Genomic DNA, 23,540 nt, shown 5'->3' with positions numbered 1-23,540 from the left:
GAAGATGAGCTGAGAGGAGGAAGATGGAAACCACCCAGAATCTATCACACCGACCGTTTTGCTTTCTTTTACCGGGGCAGCAAGAGTGCTGCTCTGGGACCAGTTCTTCTGTTCAGGTCATTATGAAAAGAGATAGCCAGGGGCACTTTTTTAATGATCTTACATCAGCACTTCTGATCTTGATTAATGCTGGCCATTATTATCCCAGCAGTGATGGTTACAAAGCAGTCGCTGGAATGAAGTGCAGGGAAAACGCTTACATCTCCCACTACAGCTTCAAGGTGGCAGTTTGACAACAAAAGCAACCTATAACCGACCTTTTGCAATATTGTCACACTAGGAAAACTGTGTGAAACAATGTAAACAATTTATGTTGTCACAAAAAAAAGAAAACTGCTGTCAAAATGAGGATCTCAATAAAACCTCCAGTCATTTTATCCAATGCTGTATCTTTTCCGCCAGTGAGAAGACCGTAATAAACTGGATTCAGGTAGAGTCCCATGGGTAAAATAAGAAACTGATGACATTAAGTTTATCTGGTTTTCCCAGCTGTTCCCCTCTGCAGCAGAAAAGGAAGGCTACAGAGTCCAGCCATGACACAAAAACAGCAGGAGGAGGAAGAGGATGAAGAGGCCTCAGGGCAGATGCAGGACCCAATGGAGAGATTATCCCTCTGCTGGTCTGGGTATGCCTCCACGGAGGAGGGAAGGTCAGGAGATCTCTGCTTAGCCTGTTGCCCCTGTGACCTGGTCAGAGGGTAAGCAGCTGAAAATGGATGGATGGATAAAAACGGCTTGAATGCTTATGAGGTTTCAGCTTTGATTGGACATTTTTTTCAGCAACTGGAGGGCATTTTTATGAGCGCATCACATGTTTTGGTAATTAGTTATCATTCATGAGCCATAAAACAGCAGTAGCATATGTTTAAGGACAGAATGTGACTCTTCATTTGCTACATAACAGATTCCACAGAAGCTGGAATGGCTGTAAAAAAAAATATATAAATAAAAGCAAAATGCAAACAACATGAAATGTCAAAACTGAGGCATTTTATCATTTTAATGGAAAATTATGAGGCAAATTTGATGGAAGCAACACATCTCTAAAGAGCAGGTCCAGGTGATGTTTACCACTGTGTAACATCCCCTTTTCTTTTAACAACTAACATTTAACATGTCTAGGGAGCGAGGAGATCAGTTGCTGGATATTTAGGATAAGGATCCTGTCCCATTTGGGTCTGATGCAAATTCTACCTGCTCAGTAGTACTGGATCTTAATTGCTGGAGCTTTGGTTTTATGATGCCCCAAATATTTTGTATTAGTAAAAGATCTGGACTGCAAGCAGGCTGGTTCCTGTGAAGCCCTGCTGTTGTGATGGCTGTAGGATGTGGTTTACTACAGTCTTGCTGAAATCTCAAGCACGTAAATTCTGGAGTTCCTGAAAATGTTTTACAAATAACCACATTTCTAATGTATCTTTGACAAATCAAAGTGTTCCACTGTATAAGTTGACATTCGAACACATCATCAACTTTACTTCATGTTTCTGGTAATAAAAACATGGACATTTGTGAAAGAAACATGACGTATCTTCTGTTTAAAATCAACTCAAAGGATCATCCATGACTCTTTTCCAGATTTCTGCATCAAAGTGGAGGAAACCCGTTTGTAGTGCTGCAACATTGTGATGGAGGGCAAACACAAATTGTCAACAAACTTTATTCAACACTGCAAAGGAATATCTAAGATCTAATGATGAGCAAATAATTTGAGTTTCTTCTCTTTTTGCAGTTTGAACATTAAATTGCAGCTTCAAGGTAACTCTGCCAAGTCATGACAGTGTTGCTGGTTTCTGATGCAAAGCATAAAGTGATTTCAGCTGTAATGCGATGTTTCATACTGGAAGACAAAGTAGTGGCATGTGATTGGTCAGTCTGGGGATGCTGCCACATAATGACAGCTCCAGAAATGCATGCTTAATGTCAGTATGCCATCAAATGAGTCAGGAATGCAGATCTTAAACATCTCAAAGTTACATCATACAGCTTTAAGGAATATTTAGCTTTTTTTTTTTTTTTTTTTTCTACAACATATCGGTAACCAACTTTACACATTCTGTTTTTTTTAATTTATTTTCCTATGAAGAGTGTTATTCTGTCACGTGTGCTTTAATCTGCATTGTAACTGATTCAGTCAGTGTAGGTTCTCTCTGTGGGTTTTCTACACGTTAATTGAATGTCAGATTAGATCCCTGCATACAGCTTTCCTTCACTGCAAATGAGCTGTAACAACACGGAAGACATTGTGTTTTTGTTCAACATTGTCCTTTAATCAAATTCAGTTATTTGAAATAAAGAAAACAAGCTTTTCTCCTCAGCTGTGCTGCGAGAACTGCAGACGAAGACAGAAGAGATGACCTTCGGGGGGGGTTACATAACTCATCAGGCGTGGGAACGCCTCAGGATGCCTCAGGAGGAGATGCAAAGTGTTGCTAGGGAAACAGATGCTTGACATACCCTGATCTATCTGTTGCTACTAGGATCTGACCCCAGACAATTCAAAGAAGATGGACAGACATTCAAATTTAGCAGTTTTTAGCAATCAATGCTATCTTTGTACTATGCTAAGTTAAACTGAAATATGTTACTATTATATCTAGTGTTACATTTGGTTCTCTGCTTTTTTTGGTTGAACCATCCCAGCTCTTTATAAAAGAGTGACAATAAAATTTCTCAATGGAGCTCAGGCAGTAGAAGTTGCTGGTTTGAAAAGATTGTCTGGGCTTTAAGTAGCACATTGTAACTTTTTTTTACCTTAAAAATATGCATGTCGGACTCATTTTGATGGCGCTCTGAACATTTATGAAGCACATTCCTGGAGCTGCTGTTGCCCAGCAGTGTCCTAAAGATGAGGAAGATGGCAAGATGGATGCTAAATTAGCTGTGCTTAGGGGGCAATTCAGAGAAAAAATATCTGCCAAAAGTTCAGCAGTGCCTCTTTTAAAAACAATATTGTTATTTTTACCCTTTACAAGTCAGCAGAGATCTCACCTACATTTACCTACATAGTCTTGAAATTAATGGCATCATTCAGATTTTAAAATGCGCTTCATGTTTTTAGACCAAGTTTTTGGAGCCAATCAGGACAAGGGATTTTATAACAAAGTTTTGTGCAATTCTTTCAGAACTTTGGTTTAAATACCACCCAACAAAACACCCTTTTCATTTCTTCTATTGGAGAGTTTGTCAAGATTTTCTGAAGTCCTTCACCACAACCTAGAGGAAAAAAAAATCAATCAACAATATCCATCTGTCATTTGCCACCAGCTACCGCAACACTACATTGATTGATTTCCCCCCCCCCATATATCCAGGACAACAGGATAAAGAGGGAGACCCAGACCTCCCACTCTTCAGAAACCCCCTTGGTGAATCCCAAGGCATTCCAGGTCAGAAGGGATATAAAATCCTTTGAGCAGATCCCAGGTCCGCCTCAGGGTCTCCTCCTAGAAGGACGTGCCTGGAAAACGTCCAGATGGAAGCTACCAGGAGGCACCCTAATCAGACATGCAGGAGTAGTGGCTCTTTTCCAAGCTCCCTCTGAATGTGTGAGCTCCTCGCCTGATCTCACCTTCTGAACGAAGCTCATTTCAGCCTATTTCTACTATCTGCAAGGCAGCTTCTAAGCTTTACACCCCCTTTGGTCATAAACATTAACCCCTACCTCCTTTATTTACTTGTAAACAGCCATTTCCACCTAAATTTAGTTTTTGCCCACATATGGCGGGTTAGTGTTAATTTAAAACTTTGTTCAGGACTACAGGTGAGGGTTGCAACATAGATGGACTGGTGAATTAAGAGCTCACCATAACAAACTGATGCAGCTCCCTTATTAATCAAGATGAGGCCCCAATCTGTCCATCTCACTTTTTATTTTACCATCACCTCTGAGCAAGATCCTGAGATATTTAGACCTCTCCGCCTGAGGCAAAGACTAGAATGACAGAAGAGTTTCCAGACTTTACTCTGCTGTCGAAACCATTTTATGTCAGTCAATTTCATCATTTTAGGTTTAACTTGATATCAGTGAGTTTTTGGAAAAATGTTTGACATGATTACATCATTCTTCACAATCCGTAAAAAATTCAGCTTTCATTTTCATTTGAAAGTATGTACATAATACTGCTTTTTATAGATAAAAGGTTGTTTCTCTTCTCAGAAAAGCAGTAATGAATTGTAAATGAATAAATAAGACTAATAGTCTATTGTTATTGCCGTGTGGGTGGATGAAGGGGTTTATTTCTTATCCTGGTGTGGAGAAATGAATATTTGATGAACCAGAAAACAGCTTCTAACAATAGAAGAATGACAGAAGGAGTCGACTGTCTGCGTCTGCCAAGTACAACTCAAAGGACAGTGTTGTGTGACCATGTTTATTTATGTGCACACTCCTTTGCATGCAAATACCTGCTGTCCAACATCTGCAAGGTCCATGCATGTGTAGCTCTGTGCAGACTGGTGCTCACACACTTTCCTCTCACAAAGAAATGTGTACAGCGGCAGAGGAAGAATGAGCGCAAGGGAGGATTTGGGGGTATTGAAATACCTAATACAATGAAAAGCCACTTTGCCTTTTGTTTGCATTGCATGACAAGGGACAAAGCTAGCCACAAGTGGGGCTTAACATTCCATTTGGCTGAAGGAAAAAAAGGCAGCTGGCATGGCGGAAAGGCCACACTGTGGATCTACGGACAAACCAACGGGACATATTGGGTTTCTGAGGCCACTAGGAATGCATGGGAAACTGGTCAGGGAGCAGGGAACACTGGGCATCGGAGTAGATGCCTGAGCTTTGATAGAGTTTCTTTGTGTGTGTGTGTAAAGAGATGGTAGGGTAGTTGTTGGTTAACCCCTGCACTGCCAGCTTTAGAGGCTACAATAGACAATATATACTGTATTTTCTTCTCACTCTTTAAGGAAAACCTGTTCAACTGATTATTAACATATATCTGATCACAAACTCAATACATTTTCTCATGTAAACATGGTCATGGCAACATGCTGAAGTTCACTAAGGTTTACAATGAGGAATAAATGGGGATTGTTGGTCTGAGTATTTCAGAAACTGCTGATCTGATGGGATTTTCGCACACAAACATCTCTAGAGTTTACTAAAAATAGTGTGAAAAAGAGCAAAGACCAGCAGAAAACCACATCAGATGCCATTCCTGTCAGCTAAAAATAGAAAACCGAGGCTACAATTCACACAGTCACCAAAACTGAACAATCGAAGATGTAAACATGTTTTCTGGTCTGGTAACTACGATGGCCCTGACGTGTCACAGCAAAACAAAAGCCACAACACGACAAAATATGTTTGCCTGTGACACTTCAGAGCCACCACAGGCAAGTCTTCATTTTAGCTTCACGTTCAGATGGAAGGGTCAGAACATGGTATAAAGTACATGAAAACATGGATCCATCCCACCTTGGATCAACAGTTCCAGCTGCTGCTGGTGATGTAATGTGCAGGATATTTTCTTGGCACACTTTATACATTATTCAAACTTGGCATGATCTCAACCAGGGGTGCCCAAAGTCAGTTCTTGAGGGCCGATGTCCTGCAGGTTTTCAATGTATTCCTGCTCTAAAACACCTGGCTTACATTAAATTGATCCAATGGCCAATGAAATCTGCACAATTATTGATTCATTTGAGTCAGGTGTGTTGCAGCAAGGATACATGGAAGGAGCTGGTTTAAACTCTACAGCTTACCTGAGTATTGTTGCCTACCATGTCCATCCCTTTATGACCCCACTGTACCATCTTCTGTTGGAAAATTCCAGCAGGATAATGCACCAAGTCACAAAGCTCAAATAATTTCCAACAGCTTTCTTGGACACAGTAGTGAGTTCACTGTACTCCAATGGCTTTCACAGTCACCATATCTCAGTCAAACAGAGCAGCTTTGGGATGTGGTGGAACGGGAGATTCTTATCATGTGCAGCTGACAAATCTGCTGCACATATGTGATGCTTCATGTCAAAGTGGAGAAAAACCTCTGAGGGATTTTTTCAACCTTTTATAATCTAAGACACCAAGAATTAAGGCAGTTCTGAAGAAAAAATGGGGGCCCAACCTTGTGCTAACAAGGTGGACCTGATAAGATAGATGTGTGCCCATGTCTGTCAACTGATTTATTCTCAATAACAATCAAGCAGAAAATTCAAGGTCAAGGAACTTGTCTTGGCCTCCTCTGTCCAACTGAGCAAATTTAATCTTTCAAATTTTACTATTTAAATTTTATTTTTATTATTTTTTTATGCAAATCACTTAGATCAGACTTGTTTTTCTTTTAAACACTTGAAATAGAGATTTCTCACCTGTTGAAGAAACACTGAATCAGTTGGTAAAAACACACAAATGTTAGTTTCTTTTTAGGAATGAGGTCATAAAGACATTAATTCCTCTGAAAACAAGAATTGTAAAATATTTAGAAAATATTTGTATTTTTTTCTTTTACGTTTCAGATAAACAGTCACCACTTAATTTGCCATCTCATCAGCTGTTCACACCACTGCTTCTTAACAGGTTTTCCTGGTTCCACTGTTTAATCTGCTCCATTTGATCTCAAACTTTGTTGCTAGACAAAGTAAAAATGCACTCTGAGGCAAACTAACCCCAGGTGGGTGACTGATATGTGCCACAGTGTCTAAAACATCCATATGCATTGTTAAATGTTGAGCATTTGAATCTAAATTAAATGGTGGGGAAAAATAGTTTCACACGTTCAGCTAGTGTGTTTGTAAATGCAGCTTGTTCTGGCTCCGTTGCTGACACAGAACCAGATTAATGGGCCTCAGCCTTTTGTATTAAGACTGAGAAATCTACTCCCATTTCTCACACACCAACATGGTTCCATGGAGCACCTCCCAAACCGTCCCTTTCTGGTTTTTATTCTGTTTGAGCCATGACATCATTTAATTGACAGGAGATAGAAACAGAAGCGATAAAAGAGTTAAAAAGAGAAAAGTGAGACATTGAGTGAAATGGAGAAAAAGGAGGAGAGACAGCTTCCCCTTGACTTTCAGAGGTCTTGGACAGAGGGGGAGAAAACAAATTAGGGTGAGAAAAGAGGAGGATAAAGAGGGACCTCATGTTGATTAGCTTGGAGTGGCATGAATACCAATGAACAGAGCATGGATCTGCACTGCACATGTAAATCTTGGAGAAAAACCCTCTGGAACCTTCTACCCTCTTATCAAAACTGCAGGAGGACTGCTCTGCATTGCAAAACTGCTTCACTCTCAGCACCTGGTTGACATCATGTTGCTGCAGATGACAAAACAAAAAATGTCAGTAAGGATGAGAAGAAATCATAAGAACTTGTCTATTTAACTTCCCCCAACCTGGACTTTTTTCATGCACTCTGAGGTGCAGACCTGCTCAGTCTCCCCAGAGGAATCACAGAAGTGTGCAGTGTGTAGTGGAAGCAGGAGAGGATACCCTGTATTGATCGGCCTAGTCTGACATGAATACAGACCGGAGATTAATGGCTTAGCTAAAGGCATGAGAATCTCTCTGGAACTTTCTGTCCTCTGAGCTGCTACATGATCAGCCTAAAAGCCAACATGGCTGAGCTGGATCAGGTGTGTGAATTTTCCTCTGGAAGCAGCAAAACTGAACTAAAACTCCAGCAGAATTTCACTGCTGAGAGCACAGATGAGCGTCATCTCCGTGTTTTCAGTCTCGTATGGGATCATCTCTTATTTTGATTCGGTTTAGACGTTAAAGAGGCTCTACAGAAGACTCTACAGAACTTTGGCAGGTTTTTCTCAGATATGTGCCCCCTGTTGACAGTTAATTCATCATCCTACTTGTACTGTGAGCTCTTTTCAGCTTTATTTTCACACTTGTCTTTTCTCTTTTGCTCTTTTTCATCTCTTACTCTGATAATGCCTTCTTACTGAGTCAGCAATGGTGCTTGTTCAAAACGGCCAGTGTGGTGATATCCCCCTACCTAATGCAAAACTAAGCAGTAAAATCACGCAGCGTTCTGGAAGCAAAAGATATGAAGTTTAGTTCTAAACCTCCGGACACTGCTGGGCTGCGACGGCTCCATCATCAAGAACATGAAAAATGTCACTGTGCCATCAGATGAGTCAGGAATGCGGAGTTTTAAGGTCAGAAAGTTAGACGGTGAGGCTTTCAATAATGTGTTTCACCTGGTGAAAAGTAGAAATGATGCATAGCTGAAGAGGTTTGTCCTGTCCCCCAAATACTGGAATTTTGTTGCATGTGAAAGTCTGTGACAGTAAACAGTATCATCAACAAAACATCTACAATATTCCCACGTAAAGTTAGCAGATTCCACCCCCCAACCCCCCAGCAAATCTGAGGTTCTCACTGATGTAAGTCAACCACCCACTGCAGGGTGTTGACCCACAGTGGGTGGTTGTTCAGAGTGGTCGAGGTCTCCTGGGTATTACGCAGGGCCTCTTCTCTGCCAAGGTGATGGGTCTGGCTAGCGTGGTCCTGCATTTAATTAATGCTTGGGTGGGCGGTAACTGGTGAGGTCAGCGGGCCATGGTACCCGGTCCCCCTGACGTCTGTGTTTCATGGTTGTGGGAACTCTGCTTGCCTGGGCCTCGGGGCCGTTTTTGTCTGCTTATGTTGGGGGACGGATGGGTCTATCAAATTTGCACAACTGGGCTGGTATTTTACCCTCACAGGGCAACTTTGTTGACATACCCCATTTAGGCAACCCAATGTACTGTGAACAATCCGAACGGAAGACAATAAAATTAGTGAGTTACAAACAAACAAATGTCAATAGGAGTACATCATCGTTATCAACACCAACACTATCCATGTACATGTTTACCTGAACTAAGGTTCGGATGAGACAGTAGGTTTCCTGGTAGCTTTTTATAGATTTTAGGAGCAAAAGAATTAAACAGTTTGTTTTTAACTCTCAGAAAGGAAAGCAAACTCAGTAGCTCCATACAGACCCTCACAGACTGCTATATTCACCCCCGCAGACACTGATCCATGGGACTTTGTTTCCAGAGACAGTAATTTCAGATTTGTCTTCATTTAGCAGAAAAAAAAAATAGAAACTTGCCCATCACACTCACACTTACTGACACACATGATGATATTGTTACGGTGAAGTTGGAAGGGTTCTTTTACAAAGCTACGATACTAGATTAAGCTAAGATTTCCTGGATATCCAGGCTCAGTTTATACATGATTTTTAGTTTACATGATGAAAATGTCCTCTTCATTCCACCAAAGTGGTTTCAACCAGGAGATTTGTGGACATAGAACATCAGAGGGTTCTGGAGTGTTCTCACCTAGACCTTTTTGGGCCCTGTGGGTTATGGTTTGGATTTTATGTGGAGTTCACATCTTTTTGCACCAACTATTTGAACAGGCCCTTACATTTTTGGATGGCTCGCTTTGAGTGATACCCCATCTGACCTCTAGTTTGTGGGATAACTTGAAGAAGTGGTTGTTGCTGCAGAACAAGGAACAAAAAAAACCAGTCTTTTCATTAGCTGCTTAGTCTGCACGCTGAGGGGTGGTGTCTGTAATGAGAAGCTGTCAGTGCTGTCAGAAAATTTGTGCAGACACTGGAGTATTAGGAGGCGAGGGGAGGTCATGCATGAGAGGAAACGCCTCTGGATTGTTAAAATATCAAGACAAGTACAGGTGTAACACTTTACGCCCAGCAAAACTTTTCTCTTTGTGCAACATGGACTATTTTGTTGTGAAAAGGCAAAGAATAAAAACCCTCAGATTTTAGAAACACGTGCATGTACATGTGCATGTATGTGAGGCTTGCGTTTTCTTTTTTACAGCTGTTTCTGGATGTCATCTACATTATGCTGATAAATGAGAGCAATAGAGCACATATTTAGTAAGCATTAGGTTTATACCCAGCAGATATGTTAAATATTTAGGATTCAGAGAAACAAAAATATAAAATCAGCAAGTCTCAAGGCTGCATGTCAGTACATTTACTCATGTAAACATGGTTCAGACGATTGTTGAAGTTCAAACAAAGCATCAGAATGAGGAAGAAAAGGGATTTAAGAGACATTGACCATGGCATGTTGTTGACCTGAGTGTTACAGAAACGGCAGATTCACCGGGATTTTCACTGGGTCAAAAGAAAATGCTCTGAAAAAAGAAAATAACAGAAGAAGACACACTGGGTGTAGCTTTTGTCAGCTAAAAACAGAAACTAAGGCTACAATTTAGACAGAATCATCAAAACTGGACAACAAAAGATGGATAAATCTCTGGTGCGATGAGCATCTATTTCAGCTCAACATGCAGATGTTTGGATCAAAATTTGATTGAAACAATATGAAAACATGGATTCAGTTCAATTTAATTCAAATCAACTTTTATTTGTATAGCGCCACTTCACAACAATGTTGTCACAGTGCACTTTACATACACGGATCAACATACACATCATTTCGAGCCAATTCATACATATCCTATATTAGAAACCAACTGATTGCATCGAGTCATGACTGCGATCCAATCCTCCATCCTGAGCTGCATGCGGCGACAGTGGGAAGGAAAAAACTCCCCTTTAACAGGAAGAAAACCTCCGGCAGAACCCGGCTCAGGGAGGGCAGCCATCTGCCTCGACTGGTTGGAGTGGAGAGGACAGGAGAGACAGAACAACATGTACAATTGCACTTAATCAGGAAGACCTGCGGAAAAAAGGAGAAATAAGTTAGAGACGGCAATATTGGCATACATTTATACATTAATATATTAAAGTAATAGAGCTAGGTACTTCTCAGTGCATCAGGTAACATCCCCATTGCTACATAAGTAAAGGTTGGCTAGACTACCCATAACTACAAGAGCAATGAGCATAACCTGGACAGTTGGGTCCCGTACATGCAGACTCCAACTCAGGAGATGCTCATGTCCTAACTATAAGAATGATGAAAAAGGAAAGTTTTCAGCTTGATCTTAAAGGTGTGGAGGGAGTCTGCCTCCCGAACCCACAGTGGGAGCTGGTTCCATAAAAGAGGAGCCTGATAGCTAAAGGCCCTTCCTCCCATAGTGCTCTTTGAGAGTCTAGGAACCACCAGCAAACCTGCAGTCTGAGAGCGCAGTGCTCTATTTGGAATATATGGAACTATTAGATCTTTTAAGTGCAATGGAGCTTGGTCATGGAGAGCTTGATATGTGAGGAGAAGAATTTTAAGATTAATGCCATCCAGATTAATTACATAACTCGATAATTTTGTTCTAAGTTTTTCAGGCCCGAAGATAACAACCTCTGTCTTGTCTGAGTTTAAAAGTAGAAAATTCAGAGTCATCCAGGTCTTGATGTCTGTAAAACATCTTTGTAAAATAAGAAACTTATCGGTTTCATCTGGCTTCATGGAGAGGTAGATCTGAATGTCATCCCCATAGAAATGAAAATGTATACCATGCTGCCTGATGATATTTCCTAAGGGAAGCATCTATAATGTGAAAAAGTACTGGTCGAAGTACAGAACCCTGAGGAACTCCATGACTTACCCTGGTGTGTGAGGAGACTCATTATTTACATTTACAAACTGAAATCTATCAGATAAATATGACTGGAACCAGTCTAATGCGGTCCCTTTAATCCCAAAAACATGTTCCAGCCTCTGTAGCAGAATATTGTGACCAATAGTGTTGAATGCAGCACTGAGATCTAAAAGAATGAGTACAGAAAGAAGTCCTTTATCTGAGGCTATGAGAAGATCATTACTGACTTTCACCAGCACTGTCTCTGTACTATGATGAGCTCTAAATCCTGACTGAAACTCTTCAAACCGATTGTCTCTGCTCAGATAGGCGCATCCTACCTTGGATAAGGCTGGTTTGGGGGACATTGTCTTGGCACACTTTATGGTCCTTCATATCAACATGATTTTGTACACCAAAGGCCAACCTGAGGTTGTGCTGACAAGTGTTGATCTCTTTATAAACACTGTCTGCCATCTTCTGATGCCTACTTCCAGCTGAATAATTCATCTGTAACTGTTGGCCACCACAGTCACCAGATCTCAGTCCAACAGAGCTGCTTTGAGATGTGGTGGAACGGGAGATTCTCGTAATGTATGTGCAGCTGACAGATCTGCAGCAACTGTGTGACACTGTCATGACAATATGACAGCATATTGCCATACCAATATGGATATTTTACAATACAGAGTAAAATCTCCATATTTTTGTCTATGCCACTGAGGCAGTTGTGATGGTGAAGGAATCAACTCAGCACTAGTGAAGTGGTGCTGATAGAGGGGCTGGTGATGGTACTTTACCATTATAGCCTTGATATTCTAGAAACCACTGGAATATCCAATTTAGCCTTTCAAAATGTAGAGGGGACTGAGCCTTTTAGACTTCATTTTAATGATCCATTGGACATCTATTTAACCACTATCTCTATTTAGTTGCTCCTGGAAGGTCCGATAAAGTTGTCTTTTGCTGGTGAACTGGTCACAAAATGCAACACAAATAAATGCTTGTATCATGTTGTTGAATCTACGACACCATGAATTAAGGCAGTTCAGAAAAAAAGAGGATCCAAAGTGGTACGAGTAAGACAGACCTGATAAATCATATGCTCCTGAATCATTGACCTCTCGATAAAGATAGTTCTCTACCCTAATTTCTCTGGTTTATTATCACTCTGATGCTGGAATCTGTAAAGTTTTATTGTACTGTCAGAATCATTTAGTACGTGCAATTATTGCACCATGTTTGTTGCGATCAGCAGAATGCTACTTTAGACACACAAGTCTCTGGAAAGGCTGAGTGCTTCTGATTATTTTCTGATACTGAAATCTCACTTTTAAAGTCAAGCAAGTCATTAAAACTGCGTGACTGGTGATATTCATTAAGACAGTCCATGCAAAAACATAAAATGAAGCAGCAACAAATAGAGTCAGAGATGCAGACTGAATGACCAACATTTACAGGTATAATTAGAGTCCATTGATTGCAGAGCACTCTTCCACTCTCCCAAATGGCTCTGACCACAATCCATCTATTACTCTGATTCCTATGCTGGCCTATGATAGAGCAACAACAGCTTCCTCATATTTCCTGCTTGTGTTCAGTGTGTGCACCATAATTTACATCCTGATCTCTAGGTGGAAAAAGAGGATTCTGCACCCACACAGGCACATGCATGTGTTCTTCTAGGAGTACACAGCAGCACATCAGTCAGTGGAGATTATCAGACATCTGAAGTTTGAAGGGTAAATGTTAAAGTCTGTGAGTGGGCTGTTTAACGTGAAATTGCAGATACAAACCGCATCTCCACATGTCATATTGTGTTGTTACAGGTCATTAAGCATTTCATAATAACGTCAAATGTAAAGCATGCTTAAATATAAAGCATGAAGCATTTAAAACTCCTGCCAGTCTTCCCAGGAGTGGAAATCCTGCCAAGTTGAGCTGGTCAGACCATCCAGTTCTTTGAGCAGAAACTGTAGAAAACCTGAAAGCTACAAATGGGACCTTCCAGTTCTCAATAACCACATCAAATGTAAAAACTCATGACAGCATAATTTGAAAAAAAGACTAGAAACACTTGTCTTGTTTGAAACGGTTTCAGATGAAAGCCTCTTCTCTCTATAAACAAAATGACAGCACAGTTTAGGTTCGCAAAGCTGCATCTCAACAAATGACAAAACTTCTTGAACAATGGGCCTCATTCCTGAATGTCTTCATGCTAATCTTAAATTTGCTCTCAAGCTGTCCTCAAGAATTTTTTTTTATTTTATATGTGACCCAATCAGGAAGGATGTGACAGGACACAAAATATTCTTTTTGTGGGTCTTTTATTCCCCGACTGTACTCAATAGTGGCACAGTATTAATTTTATAGTTTTTAGTTACACTTAAACCTGTCAATAGACAACAGTAGTGGCTCTCTAAAACAAAGATAGAAAACAAAACAAAAATACAAGTAAATAAGTGACCTGATATTACACATTTCACATGTGCATTTCACATATTTCACGTGTGCATTAGTTACAGAATAAACCTGAGTTAACAAATTAAACGTACTGTAACCCTTCATAAACTTCCATGAACACAAAAAATGAAACCATGAACTCACTTGCATAAGAGAATGCAGCCAGAGTACATCAGGATGCACATTCACAGGGACCAACACAGCAAAATATCTCCCCTCTGAGCCAAACTGAGACACAAGCTGAACAAATTATGTAGAAATGAGATGGACTTTAAAATATACTCGATGCCATAACTCACGCCAACCCGCTCTTCTGAGTTGCTTAAATCGCGGCAGGCCCTCACACACGGAAATCACGGAAATCGCCATTTTGCTGACAAAATGGCGATTTCCGAGCCACACACACCCGCTTGCGGTTCACAATGTGGTAACACTCCTGCTCGCAGCCCGCAATCTGTGCGCATGCGTGCTCAAGCCTCGAGCTGCTCTTAAAGGGACAGCGTCACCAAAATACCCCAGACCAAGACATCACAAAAGGTGCTTATAAACAGATCTATGTGAAGAAATAAACAGTTAAAAACGCAATACGCGTTTTTAACTGTTTATACCCCCCCCCCCAACATTTATAAATATGTAGAATGTGAAATTGCTTTTTCCAGGGGAAAAACAAAGTCCAGGGGCACAGGGCCAGGGGATGAGTCCAAAGGGCCCGGCTCTGGAGGGCGGCTGGGAGGCCGAGATGACGGGGGCAGGCCCGGCTCTGGAGGGCGGCCGGGAGACCGAGACGACGGGGGCAGGCCTGGCTCTGGAGCGACCTCCTCGGCGGACCTTGGGGACGGTGGAGGAGGAGCAACCTCCTCGTTGGGCACTGGAGCCGGTGGAGGAGGAGCGACCTCCTTGTCGGGAACATGGGTTGGAGGAGGAGCGTACCGACCTGGAACCTCCTCGGGAACATGGGTCGAAGGAGGAGAGTCCCGACCTGGGACCTCCTCGGGAACGAGGGATGGAGGAGGAGCTTCACGACATGGGACCTACTCGGGAACGAGGGATGGAGGAGGAGCGTCACGACCTGGGACCTCCTCGGGAACATGGGTCGAAGGAGAAGCGTCCCGACCTGGGACCTCCTCGGGAACATTGGTCGAAGGAGGAGCGTCCCGACCTGGGACCTCCTCGGGAACATGGGTCGGAGGAGGAGAGTCCCGACCTGGGACCTCCTCGGGAACGAGGGATGGAGGAGGAGCTTCACGACATGGGACCTACTCGGGAACGAGGGATGGAGGAGGAGCGTCACGACCTGGGACCTCCTCGGGAACATGGGTCGAAGGAGAAGCGTCCCGACCTGGGACCTCCTCGGGAACATTGGTCGGAGGAGCAGCGTCCCCACCCGGGACCTCCTCGGGAACATGGGTTGGAGGAGGAGCATCCCAACCCGGGACCTCCTTGGGACCTCCTCGGGAACATGGGTCGGAGGATGTGGACGGGCTCTGGGCGCTGGCGTGGGAGACTGCAGTGCCGGACCGGTTCTGGGCGCTGGCGTGGGAGCCTGCAGTGCCGGACCGGTTCTGGGCGCTGGCGTGGAAGCCTGCAGCGCCGAAGACGTGGACCTGGGCACCAGCGTGGGAGCCTGCAGCGCCGAAAACGTGGACCTGGGCGCCAGCGTGGAAGCCTGCAGCGCCGAAGACGTGGACCTGGGCGCTGGCGTGGAAGCCTGCAGTGCCGAAGACGTGGACCTGGGCGCTGGCGTGGGAGCCTGCAGCGCCGGACAGGTTCTGGCCGCTGGCGGCATAGACCAGGGCTGGGACGCGGGCGGCATAGACCAGGGCTGGGACGCGGGCGGCATAGACCAGGGCTGGGACGCGGGCGGCATAGACCAGGGCTGGGACGCGGGCGGCGTAGATCGTGGAGCAGGCGGGGACACTGGAGAGGTGGACTGTGGAGCAGGCGGGGACACTGGAGACATGGACTGTAACCTGTAACCCCAAATTCAGAGATGAAGGAAAACAGGATGCAGGTCGAAGATAGATTTATTCCCGAACAAGATGAGGGCAGAACTAACAAAATGAACCAACAACCACAAACTGAAACAGAGGGGTATAAATACACTGGAAAACCAAACAAGAAACAGGTGAAACAAATCTAGTAAATGAACCCAGGTGAACTACAACAGAAAATCCTAGAAGCTAAACAAGAACCAAGAGAACTAAACAGGAAAAACTACAATATAAAACAGGAAACCAGAAACTAAGGCACCGAATGAAACCGCATCATGACAAAGAATGAATGAAAATAAACCATAATGAAAAACAACCAGATTTTACTTATGTCAAAGAGTCTTTAAAGTGGTTATAAAGCATATTTATGAACAAATGGATAAGGCTTTGTCTTCATAAAATCAAGATTTAACACACACACACGTATATATATATAAATATATATAGATATAGATAGATAGATAGATATATCTATCTATATATCTATATATATATATATATATATATATATATATATATATATATATATATATATATATATATATATATATATATATATATTCATCACTGCAGATTTCACTGTAGAAGATGGAGGGAGGACTGCAGGAAAAACTGAAAATCCTGGTAATTCTAGTGTTAAACAGGTTGCTCATTGACTTGGCACAAGTTGAAAGACCAGTCACTGGCATTTCATACAAATATTTGTATCCTTTCAAGCAATAAACTGAGAGGAATGAGAATGGCGCCACTGTCCAAAACCCCCTGTCTCCATCCTCATCTTCATTTTCCTCTCTTCTGTCTTCACATGAGTAGTTGCCTCACTCAAATTGATCTCTATGGCAACATGCCCAGGCAAGGTCACACATGCAGGCAGAGCATGCACGCACCACCTATGTGAAAACACATAGATGAAAGTGTCTTAGAACCCTTTGCTTGGTTTGAAAAGGAGTTGAGTCAAATCATGTGAAAGATTCCACTGACAACTTGCTTATGCTGTTGATTTGGAAATCACTTTGGTTTGTTTGGCTGCTTCTCTGTTGGCCAATGACATGTTGGCACTAAACTAAAGCTCACAGGGTAGAAAAATCTGTCAATGCTTGATTTTTATTTATTTATTTATTTTTTTATTGTTTTATGCATTGAAATTCATTGAGATGCATTGAGATGTCCAAGGAATCATTCTGATGAGGGTAAGCTAAACTCGGCTTCTACAAACAATCTAGGCCAAGACAGAAGGAAACAGCTGGTTATGGTTTGTTTAGACCAGAGGTGCCCAAAGTCGGTCCTCGAGGACTGCTAACCTGCAGGTTTTTCATGTATCCCTGCTCCAACACACCTAGCTTCCATTAAATGGATCCAGCAGCCAATAAAATTTTACACAATTGATTAGTTTGAGTCAGGTGTTTTTGTGTGGTGGTTACAATAACATAGGCCTACCTTTCTCCCCATAAGCTCTAAGATTTAATTCATAATGGGATTTAATTTTAAATTGGATAAAATGTCTAAAAGAAGGCAACAAGGTTTGTCATGAATAGTAAACCATACTTCAGTTAAGAGTCAGATATAGCTAAAATATTTACACATTTCATATATTGTTTATAAGAATTTTATCTTGTTCCAGCATAATCCATTATGCACAGGTCAGCATCTAAAAAGCCTTAAATCCTGTTGCTCTGGGATCAATTGGTTTAGCTACCACTAGGGGGATGGCGCGCTGTGTCTTCATTGCAATAAACCCACCAGCATGAGGGCAGCAGTGGTACTCACTCGTGTGATTCTTTCCGACCTAATTCAGGCAATGGAAAGATGATGAATGATGTTTAAACAGATTACAACATGTTTTATGTTAGTTTGTTGAAGTAATGGAAAACTTGCAGGATTGTGGCCCTCAAGGACCTGAGCTGGATACCCCTGGCTTACATCAAAAACATGTAATGACACTATAAAACACCAAACTCATATTTAAAGAAGCAGAAACAATCCAGAATTTCTGGTGAAGGATCAAAATCCAACCTACTTTCACATATCCACACACCAAGGAGTTCTACACTTTCAAGATTTTCCATGTTTCCATCTGATTGACAATGTAGAAGATGGTCTGAAGTAGCAGATGGTTGATGGGTATTTCTCCACTTCAATAAGGATCTATGACAATACAGAGATTAACTATTTTTTTAAGACATTCAAGATTGAAACAAATAATAAGACTTCTTTTAAACGATGTGCAGACTTTTCATACTTGTAATAACTCAAAGCAACAGACAGCCGTACCCAAAGCTGCTTTAATCCCATGAACAAAGACCATTTTTGGACCTCAAACTTCTGCATCAAAGCAGTTAGTGTGAGAAGACAACATTGAAACGGACACATTCCCAGATGCTGCACAGCAGCTAGGCAGGGGTAATTGGGGTCCAGCAGTGTATACATAGAGCTGCGTCACTCACAGATAACTCCATTGCTCTGTAAGAAGAACCGGACTAGAATGCCAATGGGCTCCAGCTCAGACACCGTTGGGTTCCTAACCTGGATCAACCCACCACATTAGAAGTCAACTCATATATCATAATGCTGAGCGCTTGTTCAGGCTATTCTTCTCAGGAGTGCAGTTACACATCATCTGAAGTATCACAGAAATGTCTTTTTCAATGTCAGTGTGATCCATGTGTTGGCTGATGAACAGCACCATTTACATCGTTCCACCGAGACGCTGCCATGTGCTGCTTCCAGTTCCTGATGTTTCACTCGCTGCTGTTGTGACATTTGATTTGACATTTTTAATGTCACGTTTCAGTGTTTCCTTAAATCTGCCATCATGGATCTTTGTTTGCTGCGCTGCCTCTTTTCTCTTGATAAATTATAATGTATGACGTGAAAGGACATGTTTTGAATTTAGAGACGATGTGATGAAATCCAGCTGATTTTCTGCATTATTTCAATGTTTAAAATGGGTTTTAGTAATTTTATTGTAAAGGTGAATGCTGAAGAGCTTAGATCGGTATTCAAAATGTTTTCATTTTACTGAAGGCATCTGTGCCTTTGTACAAAACCATGAATGTTCAACATGATCTCATACAATTTGAAAGAATCACCTACATCTACAAAATATCATGTAGTCTACAGCTTCACAATAAAGGCTAATGTATCTCACTTTACAATGGAGATCGAGCTGGCGTAATGTTTCATGATTAATACTGATGTTTAACATCTCCACGAGCAAAGCATCATGTCCACTTTTTAGGAGGGAAGTGGATTTAAAGGACCTTGAAACAAACTGCTGATCTACTGGGATTTTCACATTCAAGCACTTTTCACTGGAAAAGAGAACATATCCAGTGTGCAGCAGCTGTCTGGACCAAAATGTCAGAGTACAGATGAGAATGGGCAGACTGGTTGGAGATGATAGAAATGGAAACATGGGTCCAACCCAGTATGAACCTGGCGACCACTATACAGTCTTGTTTAGATTTTTAAATCAATTTGATTTCAATAAATATTATATCACAGTCTTATTTCCCTATAAACACTTGTTTCAGGTCCTTTTAAACATTTCTAAGTGTCATTCTAAACCAATAGTTTCTGTAAGACTGGGATATATTTCTTTGCAACATGTCCAAAGACTTAACATGTTCCTAACAGTTAATTGGCATAAAGGCAACTCGCATTGACACAAGGTGAAGTGTTGCATGTGTGAGTTGAAAATTGGACTTATATGCTGCAAACAAGAGCATGAACTCGAGCTTGGGGTACACACTATGGAGGTGTGTTTTGAGGAGCTCTTTTCAGATCTTGTCTGCATCTACGGGCATCTTTAAATCAGATCCAATCCAATCATTGTTTTTTTCTCCCTTCATGTTAGCACATCCTCTGTTCCCACTGTAGTTTTCTTCTCTGCACAGTGACAAACTTGTGCCTTAACAGTTGACAACAGATTGAAAGCAGAAATTGATGTGGGGTCGCTTTGTTCGGGCAAGGTGGAACGTTGTATTGTCCTCCAACAAGAGTCAAGAGTTTTGGCTGCACCATGCTGTTGTTGTGCTGCAACAAGTATATACACACAGTGGAGAAAGTTGACATGCACTAAGTGTGAACAGCAAATACATACCACACCATATATTTCTGGTAAAAAAAACATTTTTATAGTACCTGCCTTATCTTACAAACTGTGTGCACAAATGATATTTCTGAAAAAAAGAATCTTTTCAGTTAGAGACTTACAAATGATCCAACCTCAGACCTGGAGCAGACAGTCAGCTAAACGTTGTGACCTTGCAGCTTTAAAACACCACAGCATTCAGCTGTTGATGTCATGGATGACGTGGATTTCTCAGATAGATTCAGTTATTCATCACACTTAACTCCTCAGTTTCTTTTTTTTTTTTTTTTTTTGTAAATAATAATGTGTGAATAATAATTTGTGTTCTCTGTTTGACAGCAAACATCTGTTTAACATTTGACGAATTAAGGAAGCGAAAACACAGAGTCAAACTCACTGAGAAGTAAATGATTCATCTGCTGCCTCACTAAGTAGATCAATTACTCCTGATTAAGAGCAGCTGTGCACAAACCAATGTGGTCTTAATGTCATATTAACTTTCAGAACTGCACAGTTTCACAAAAAACTAATTTTTTTCTGAACACCTGGTATATATCACCCCCAGGTAAGGGAAAATATATGCGGAGGAAGTGAAGAGGAAGAGTAAAACTAATGCTGATCAGGAACACTGGGCCAAATGTAGATTTTATGGACATTCACCACTAAACGTTCAGTGGTGAAAAAGGAGTGAAGTCATGACACCAAGAGTGGGCGTGTGTTCTTCCCTTCAGCTAATTTTAAAAATAAACTACAAAACCATTGCCATTTTTCCAGTTGTCTATTGACGGGTAATTCAGAATCCATCTTGCATCTTATCTGACCTGTTAGCCCTCTCTAGCCAGCAAAAGACAATCTTACAATGACTCTTGTTTTGTCCCTTTCTCTCTTACAATTTTCTGGCATTTCTTTGTTGAATCAGCAAAGGTGCACGTTCAAAACAGCCAGTGGATATAAATACGTTTTTAAGCATTTAGCATTTTCTGCTGCAGCATCACACAGCGTCCTGGATAAAAAACTTGTTTTGTGTTTCTCTGCCTCGAGACACCGCTGGGCAGTAGCAGATCCAGAAATGCACATGATAGATGTCCCAGTGGCATCAAACAAGTCCAGAATGCAGAATTTAAAGTCAGAAAGTTATGTACTGCATAATAATTTAAATTTAATAAGACTATGCTAAAAAAATCTTGATCAGTTTTATATCCAAACTTTAGGTAAGAAGTTTGGAAACCCAGAATTTCTACAGCTGGTTTACAATACTTCCAGGATTGCGGCTCTTCAGGACCAGAATTGACGACACCTGGATAGATGATAAGAGAAAAAAAAAGAAGAAAACTTGCTTGTATTCTCTTTCTTTTGCTTGAGGTAATTTTTGTTGCCTCTCAAAGAGGATTTGGTGCAGACCAGTTATAAAGCACTTAGTGAGCCTCGCCTAATTGGACAAAGACTTTACATCATGTGATTCCCAACATGTTTCCTGTAGGAGTGTATGATCCCAGCCAGCGTGTCCTAATGGGACTTATAAGGATTACACCTGAGCTATGTGGGTACTAAGTGGGAGTGGGTTTGAACTGGGCAAATTTTGCAAGTCCATTGCAGCTTGCATGTGCCCCACAGGAGGAGCTCTGCATGGTGAGCACACTGTGGGATTTATTTTACTGTTTAATATTTGTGTGTGTACGTTAAGAACTGTATTGTTCTGCAGTGATTTCTTAGAAAAAAAAAAAAAGTTGAATGAGATTAGTCCTTGTTCTGCTGTGGAGCCATTTGTCAGTCGTCTGTTTCCTGCGATCTCCTACTTTTAATCAGGGTCTGAGAGAGAACAAGGTATCCTAAACTGGTAATATAGGAGGGTTAATCCCTCACATATTTTTGCCAGTTGATTGTAAGACAGTTGACCACGTTTCCCTCATTGCAGATTAATTGCCAGACTGCTATCTTGCTTAAATCAGTTCATCTGCATCGTTGGTCCACTGACTACTTTACTGGATTGGATTTAATTTGGTTGTATCGTGGACAGCCCAGGGGTTGTGTTCTATGAAAACTGTGACAGTTTTTTTTTTATGTATTCTTTATTGATTATGTCATTGTGTCATTACTGACGTGTCATCATTGTGAGCTGAACTAACTGAAACGCACCGCTGTTTGTTTGTTGAGTCACATGAATATTTTTGTTTTGCATTTCAGTGTGAGTTGCAGTGTGGAGTGCTGTGTGAGTGATCACAGTGAGTGATCATGGTGGACATGATCAAAGTCTATGATAGCGTATCCCCGTTAAAAAAAAAACCCTGCCTATTTTATTTAGTTTTCTCAAATACGGTGGCCCAGGTTTTAAAGCTGTATGTCTGAGGGAAATTGTTCTGTCCACTGATTTTTTTTTTTTGTGAACAAAATTGTTTTTGACTCCACAGTTTTCTCCTGATGGGTCTTCAGTAATCAAAGTCTTTTCAATAAACCCTGTGTCTCCTGCTCTCCTTGAACTTAAAATCTTGCATTGTGCTGGCACTTATAATCTGGGAACCAACAATGACCTTTGGACTGGTATGGGCATTGTATGGGTCTTAATTACTGTGTCCAGTCACAAAGAACCAGTGCTGGCTTTTCATTTTGGACAATTAACATGTTAAGATTTTTCTTCTTGGTTTTTAATGTACTTATCACTGTTTCTAGTGGAACATGGAAAACCAAGACGTATTGCATTTGGACAGTCAAGAACTCCGAAAAGCCTTAGAAAATGCCTGCATCCTAGACAAGACCTCTTAACACATGACACATTTGTCTAAAAGTCAGACAGTATTATATGTTTATACTAGAATTATCAGACAGTTCTGAAGTTTCTTTGGTAAAAGTATAAATGGAGATAACTGCACTATTTCAATGCATTTATTACAAGTCTGATTCTAGATGCTCTGCATATTCACAGTAGGGTGGTCACAGTGGAAACACGATGTGGGCTGACCTTTCAGCCTCATCTGCTGGGTAAATGACAAGCTGAGGCTGTAGTCGGCTCTGGCACAGAAGCTGCATATCAGCCATAAATGACGAACAAGTTTAAAAAAGACTCCACTGGTATTCTGAATTTAATCTTTTATTTCTTTATAAACCAACACAGACTGACTTAAAGTGGAACTATTATGTGCATTTCAGGCTAATTTATTTTTATTTCTGAGACCAGAAGAGCTGGGATTGATCGAGTTATTGTCACAAATCGCTTTATTTACTTCAGACTGACCCTCTCCGTAGGCTGTCAGATCAGTCTGTGGGCAAAACGAGTGGATTGAGACTCTTCCGCATTAAGCCCCGCCTCCCGCCACTGCACTAAATCGTGAGCGCGCACCGCAACTGCTTTCGTCGTCATTGTAACATCTCATAAACAGAAGGATTAGGCTCATATGAACTCAATAAAAAAAACAAAATACAATGTCAACACATAGCATACAGCCCTACATGTTGGAACCTGAATCA

Source organism: Telmatherina bonti (genome assembly GCF_933228915.1).
Source record: "Telmatherina bonti genome assembly, chromosome: 6".
In the NCBI taxonomy this organism is placed as follows: domain Eukaryota; kingdom Metazoa; phylum Chordata; class Actinopteri; order Atheriniformes; family Telmatherinidae; genus Telmatherina; species Telmatherina bonti.
This window is presented reverse-complemented; position numbering follows the sequence as displayed.